The 7165-nt window shown below is 32.3% G+C and overlaps 1 non-coding gene across 1 annotated transcript; it reads left to right on the top strand.

Annotated features, from left to right (window-relative positions):
- Positions 1–2243: 2243 nt before the first annotated feature.
- LOC128041979 (small nucleolar RNA R71) lies at positions 2244–2350 on the top strand. The gene has a single exon (XR_008197187.1). It is a non-coding gene; the product is annotated as a small nucleolar RNA R71 (small nucleolar RNA).
- The last annotated feature ends 4815 nt before the right edge of the window (positions 2351–7165 follow it).

The raw sequence follows: 7165 nt of genomic DNA, 5'->3' as shown, positions 1-7165 counted from the left end.
CCTTTTTTTTGAATTTTTTTTTCAAAATCTTTTTCCTTTTCTTTTTTCCAATTTTTTTCAAAAAAAAATCAAATTTTTTTTCTTTTCTTTCATTTTCAATTTTTTTTTCAAAATTTCTTTTTCAAATATTTTTTAAAATAATATGAAATTAAAATGAATAAATAAGTAAAATAAAACACTCAGGTTGCCTCCCGAGAAGTGCTTATTTAGAGTCTAATCTCAACTTCCCTTTCCAAGCTAACAGTTAAGGCAGATCTTGAAGCCGAAGCTCCTCTCTCTCGTTGTTACTATTACCACCAAAATAAAGTTTGAGACGACGACTAATTACCTTGAATGTGCCATAATCAGGGCGTGTTACCTCAACGGTTCCGTACGAAAATATGTTTTGTACCAAAAATGGGTTCGACCCTCTTGACTTAAGCTCTGAAGGGAATATCCGTGGATCTGATTTGTCTAGCAACACTTTGTCCCCAACTTTGAATTGGTTCGTTCTATTTACATGCACACTATGGCGTTGCTTCGTTATTTCTTTGACCGTTCTTGGGTTCTCATCAGCCTTTTTTCGCCATTAATCTAATTCATCGAGCTGTGCCATTCTCTCCCCACTCATCCCTTAATTATTATCACCTTGAGATGGATACTGTTCGAACACGTCTTCATTAGTAAATTCCTACAAAGAATGTTGAGCCACATGATTACTAACATTAACAGAATAATGAGCATCATCTGGCTTCCTAGGAACTCTAACAAAACCATATGCTTGGAAAGTAACATTTTCATCACCTACACTCAGCATATGTTCACTACTACCCACATCAATAACAGTTTTAGCAATAGCTAAAAATGGTCAACCTAAGATCATGGGTACCTCAATATTCTCATCCATGTTTAATATAAAAAAAAGTAGCAGGGAATATAAATTTATCGACTTTAAGAAGTACATATTTAATAATACCCCTAGGATACCTAATTGATCTGTTAGCTAATTGAATATTCATCCTAGTGAGTTTTGGTTCCCTAAGACCAAGTTGTTTGAACATTTTATAATGCATAACATTTATTCTAGCACACAAATCAACAAAATCTTTTTCAACATTTAAACTACCAATAAGACAAGGAATAGTAAAAATCTCTAGATCTTTAAGCTTGTTAGGTAGTTTGTTTTGGAGAATGGTCGAACAATCCTTATCAAGCTCTACAGTTGACAAGTCGTCTAACTTCTTTTCATTTGTTAATAGCTCCTTTAAAAATTTTGCATACTTGGGCATCTGCAAAAGAGTTTAAAAAAAGGTAACTTAATATGTAATTTTTTTATAAGCTTAAAAAATTTACCATATTGTTCTTTTATGCGGTCTTGCTTTAATGCTGCCGGATATGAAATTTGTGGTTTGTATTCTCTAACCACCAGCTTATGGTCTTTCTTGCTTTCTTCAACCCCATCATTTTCTCAATAGCTTCTAGATTTAGCTTCTTTTTAGGCTTGACTAACCCTTCCACGCTTTGAACAGTGATTGCTTGAAGCTACTCCTTTAGGTTAGTTTCAATGTTACTAGGTAAACTACCTTGTTGTCTTTCCGAAACTAGTTTAGCAAGCTATTCAATCTGATTTTCAAGCCCTTGAATCGATTCTTTCTGATTTTTCAAAGTTGTCTTAATGTTTTGAAATCAATTTTCAGACACCGAAATAAATTTAGCTAACATCTCATCAAGGTTCGATTTCTTTTCTTGTTGATAAGGTTGCTAAAAACCTGGAATGGGTTGTAACTTTGATTTCCTTGATCACTCTAAGAAAATTTTGGATGATTCCTCCATCCTTGATTATAGATATTGCTATAAGGGTTACTTTGAGGTATAGAATTGTTACCCATAAAGTTGACTTGCTCATGCTCCATGCTAGAACCGAAGGGTAAACATTCTGAATTAATCATCCCTGCTCCATTCGTATCACATTGCACTACCAAATTCACCTTCTTAGAAAAATTCAAACCATCAATTTTCGTACCAAGAGCTTCAATTTGATTTGCTAACATAGAAATTGCATCAATATTAAAAACACTGGCTGCTTTAATCGGTTTCATTCTTATGACTTGCCACTGATAGTTATTCAGTGTCATCTCCTCAATAAACTCTTGAGCTGCCTCAAGTGTCTTATTATTCAATGTTTCGCCAACTACTACATCAATTAGTTGCCTAGTTGAGGGATTTAAACGTTGTAAAAGTTTCGAACTTGTAACCACAAAGGTAACTCATGATAAGGGCACCTTCTCAAAAGATCCTTAAATCTCTCCCATGCATCATATAATATCTCCAAATCAATTTGAGCAAAAGAAGAGATGTATTTCCTCAACTTAGTTATTTTAGTCGATGGGAAGTACTTCAACAGAAACTTCTCAGTCATTTGATCCCAAGTCGTAATAGAACCCCGTAGTAATGAATTTAACCACTATTTTTCCTTACTCCTCAACAAGAATAGGAACAACCGTAAGCATATGGCATCATCAGTAACGCCATGGATCTTGAAAGTGTCGCAAATCTCTAGATAGATAGCCAAATGAGCATTCAGATCTTCATCTTGTAATCCATCAAACTAAACATACTATTGTACCGTTTGAACTGTGTTCAGTTTCAGCTCAAAATTATTTACAGCAATAGTCAGTCTGACAATACTTGATTCAGCCCCAATCAGAGTAGGTTTAGCATGATCAAACATAGTACGATGAGCAAGAGGTTCAGAAGGCTACTGATTATTTTGATTATCATCCATCTCCACAGTAATATACTTTACCTCTTGATTATCTATTAAAACCTGTTGACCATGCTTTGCTTCTCTAAGTTCTCTTCGATTTCTACAAGCAGTCTTTTCAATCTCACTGTTAAAAATTAATAGTTTCGATGGGTTTCCTCTAATCATAAACCAAAAGAACCTATCAGAATCAAATATACAAAAAATTAGAATGTAAAATTTTAAATTAAAAATAAAAACATTAAATTAATATAAAAATGGCTAAATTAATATAAATAAATTTTTCCTAAAACTTTAGTCCTCAGCAACGACACCAAAAACTTGATGCAGTCGTAAACTAACTAAAAATCTGACTAAGGTAAGTGCACCTATCAATTAATAGTATAGTTATGGTGAGCAAAGATATCATTCCTACAAAAACTAAAAGTACTAGTAATTATTGTCTTTCTATTATTTAACCGATAAATTCATGTAATAGCTCGATTTCTAGTGTTGTCAAAAATAACGGTTTCGGGACCACATTTCTGATGTGTCAGCCCATAAATATTAATTATTTAATAATTACAAGATCATTAATGTCGTATTAAATCTTGGTTAAGAAATTTTAATGTTTGATAGGTTAATTAAAGAAGAAGGACTTAATCGTAAAAGTTTGAAAAGTTGGTTCTAATAGTTAAAAGTATTAAATGGTTAGTAAAATGTGAGTTGATGGATCTATGTGTTAATTAAACCATATAATAAGCTGATGGACAATTATGGACTAAGTTTGATTAGTCATTATGTTATATTAAAAAGGGTAAAATGGTAAAATAATAATTAAAGTTATAAACAAAAAATAATAATGTAAATCATCATCATCTTCATGATATAGCCGAATTTAGGAGGGTGAAAAACCACAATTTTTAGGTTTGGGTTTCGGCAAAGCTTGGAGTAGTGCATGTAAGTGATTTTAAATCTCGTTTTTAGTAATTTTTATATTTTTGTAATCGTTTTAGCTTAATCTAGTTAACCCGATGGCTAATTTATAAAATTATTAAATTTTTGGTAGATTTCATTGATGAATATTGTAGATTTTTTAAGTTTAATGATGTTGGTATAATAAATATGAATCTAATTATGGGAAATAATCATATTTTGATCTTAGGGACCAAATTGTGTAAAATGTAAAAATTTGGGGCAAACGTGTAAAATTGTAAATAAAAATTTATATGTACTAAATTGAAATGTATATGAAATAAGCCTAATAATTGAAATAAACTATACTATATATCAAGAACAAGTAGATAATCGAGGAAAAGGAAAGTTACAAAATAGCCTTTGAACTTTCATTATTTACGTAGTTTAGCCATGGTAAGTTCGTACGGTTTAATTTTGTATAATTTAAATATTTTGTTATTTATGAATTGAAATTGTTAAATGTCTTGAAAGTGTTGAATTTTATTAAGTGGATTGATTTGAGAAAGTAAATATATTAAGTGTTGCTATTCGATAAATAATTGAGCAGATGAACGTAAGATAGGATACAATTGGCATGCCAATAGGTTATATCCTGCACTATACGGGATTGATTGGTGTTGAGATGATTATTTCTGATTTATTATTGTTTACTGGATATACCGAAGTTCAACATTTGTTGCAGAATATCGTGTTATATTACAGTGATTCAGGTGTGTTTCCGAAGGCAAATGTAAAGCCTTCGAGCTTGGCACTTAGTGCCGAGGTGTGTTTTGGAGGGGTGTTAGCCTACGGGCTTGGCACTTGGTGCCTAGGTGTGTTCTTGGATGGTTAGCTCATATGAGCGATTTGGTGTGTTCTGGATGGTTAACCGTGTATCCAAATTGTTATAACGTTCATCAAGCATGTTTTCAATGATATAATGTACTTGATTGGATTGTATCATTTGCATTTAAGCATGAAGCTCACCTATGATTTGATTGTGATTGACAGGATTTTGATTTATTATCTGTATTTTGTAATAGATATGTTTATTCGGTAAGTTTATTATTTTAACCGTTGAACTTACTAAGCTCAATTAAGCTTACTTGTGTCTCTATTCTGTATTCTGTAATAGATATGCTTATTCGGTAAGTTTATTATTTTAACCGTTTACTAAGCTCAATTAAGCTTACTTGTGTCTTTTCTCTTATTTCCTTGTAGATACATTTTTGAGGAAATAAGCGATCGGATCAGCTCAAAAAATCACACTATCTGGAAACCTTTTGGTAGCTTTTGAATGTTCACCTTCGGTTATATGGCATGTAATAGGTGAATTGTAATTATGTTGGTTATTTGTGAAGTTTTTTAAACTCGAATGATGCTTGTATTTAGATAGATTTTGGTACATGTGAATATATTTTTGGTTTGGTATATATTTATATTTGGAGCTTATTTGGTATATTTGGTATAATGAAAGTATGTGTGAATATGGCAATTTAAATTATAGATTAAAAGGAGTGGTGTTTTGGCATGAATTGTTAAAGGTGTTTGAGTACTTTGAATGCAATTACTTTGGTTTGAAATGTGATATTGATTTTATTATTGAATTGTGGTGTCAATAAGGGTACATTGGTTAGGCATCTAGGATGGATGTTTTGATAGGTTTTGAGCTTGTTTAATTGTGTTTTGAGTAGGTATAAATTATGGAAATTGGGTTTTTTGATGTCCAAGTAAGCATGTTTTGGTAAACTTAATTTTGAAGTTACAATTAGGAGCACACAACCTGGAACACAAGGCTGTCACACAGCCTGGGACATGAGTTGTCACACGGTCGTGTGCCACGTATGGCCCTTCCAAACGATCGTGTGTCATTGTTGTTTTAGGTGCAGGTTTCACACGGCCTGTGACTCGGTCGTGTGTCTCAAGTCAGTTTGTAACACAGTTTGGCACACGGCTTGATACACGGCCGTGTGGCCTTATTTTGAATATTCACATGGGTGTATGCACGGGCTGGAACATGGCCATGTGTCCATACTTCGAGTATTCACACGGTCTGGGCTATGTCACACAGCCTAGCCACACGACCATGTGACCCCTATTTTTTAAATTTTCCTGATTCTTCTATTTTGTTTCAAAATGACACTTGATTCTTTTCAAATTGCTTTTAAGGCCCGTAGGCTCGATTTAATGTTCATAAATGCATTTCTACTTTGATTTATATGAGTTATTGAATGTTATAAATTAATTTGTTTAATTATTTCTATTTGAATTTAAATGTTCTGAATTATATTGTAAAGCTTTGTAACCCTAATCTGGCGACAAAGACGGGTTAGGAGTGTTACAATTCGAATGATTGATTGAAAACTAATATTAACTAAACTAATTACGAATGAACACGACAAAGAATAATTCAGGAAAATAAACAGTTAATAACCAAGAAGCAAAACCATACACAGGAAAGAATCCACCTAGATTTCATCTATCATTATCAATCTAAAGTACGCAATTTCTTCACTTAGTATCTTGATCCATAGAAATCCCTATATTATGCTAATATCTCTCTTCAAGAATAATAGCAACTGACTTTAGGTTGATTAATTGAAATTTCTTTCTAATTAAAACATGTATTATTGCATTAACTCGATATATAGAGTCCTTTATTAGATTTGACTCTAATCCGGTATATTTATATTGTCCTATTTCTAGGATTACATGCAACTCCACTCAATTACACTAGACCTACTCTTAAATAGGGTCTATTCCTCCTCTAATTTAAGCACATCAAACATGGATCAATAGTTTAAAAATATTAAACCAAGAATTAAGCACACATAATTGAGAACAATATCTAAGTCTTTATTGTGCAAAATAAAATTCAAATGACAAAATTCATCATAGGGTTCATCTCCCCAAGGTATTTAGAAAATTAGTTCATGCTTGAAAATAAAAACATCCCAAAGATAGTATATCCGAAAAAAATAAAGAAACTCATTATAATCTCCTAAGACATCAACTGGGAGTCTTCAATCTTGACAGAAATTTGCTTTAGAATCGGCTTCAATTGTGTTTTTCGAGTTATTTTCTTGAATATTCAATGACGGCTCACTCCCATCTTCTTATTTTTGTCATATGTCTTAAAATGCCCGAAAAACCTAAAAATGTGCTCTTTGGCAGGTTTAGAGTGCTATTCGTGATTTCCACACTGTGGCACATGGTCGTGTGGCTCTTGAAACTTGCTCTGATTTTCTAATTTTTGCTCGTTTTTCACTCCTTTTGCTCCCAAATGCTCTCCTAAGTATAATAACATGAATTTAAAGGATTAGGAGCATAAATTCACCATTAACATCGAATAATCACTCAAAAACGTATTAAGAATGGGACTAAAACATGTTACTTTTTAGCACCTATCAATAGGAGAGAATTGTCATAGAATATTAAAAAAATAACTTGAAAAACATCATTGAAGTCGATTCTAAACCAGGTTTT

The sequence above is a fragment of the Gossypium raimondii genome, chromosome 6 (genome assembly GCF_025698545.1).
Source record: "Gossypium raimondii isolate GPD5lz chromosome 6, ASM2569854v1, whole genome shotgun sequence".
Classification (NCBI taxonomy): domain Eukaryota; kingdom Viridiplantae; phylum Streptophyta; class Magnoliopsida; order Malvales; family Malvaceae; genus Gossypium; species Gossypium raimondii.
The sequence above is the reverse complement of the archived record's forward strand: the minus strand, read 5'-3'. Positions and strand labels throughout refer to the sequence as shown.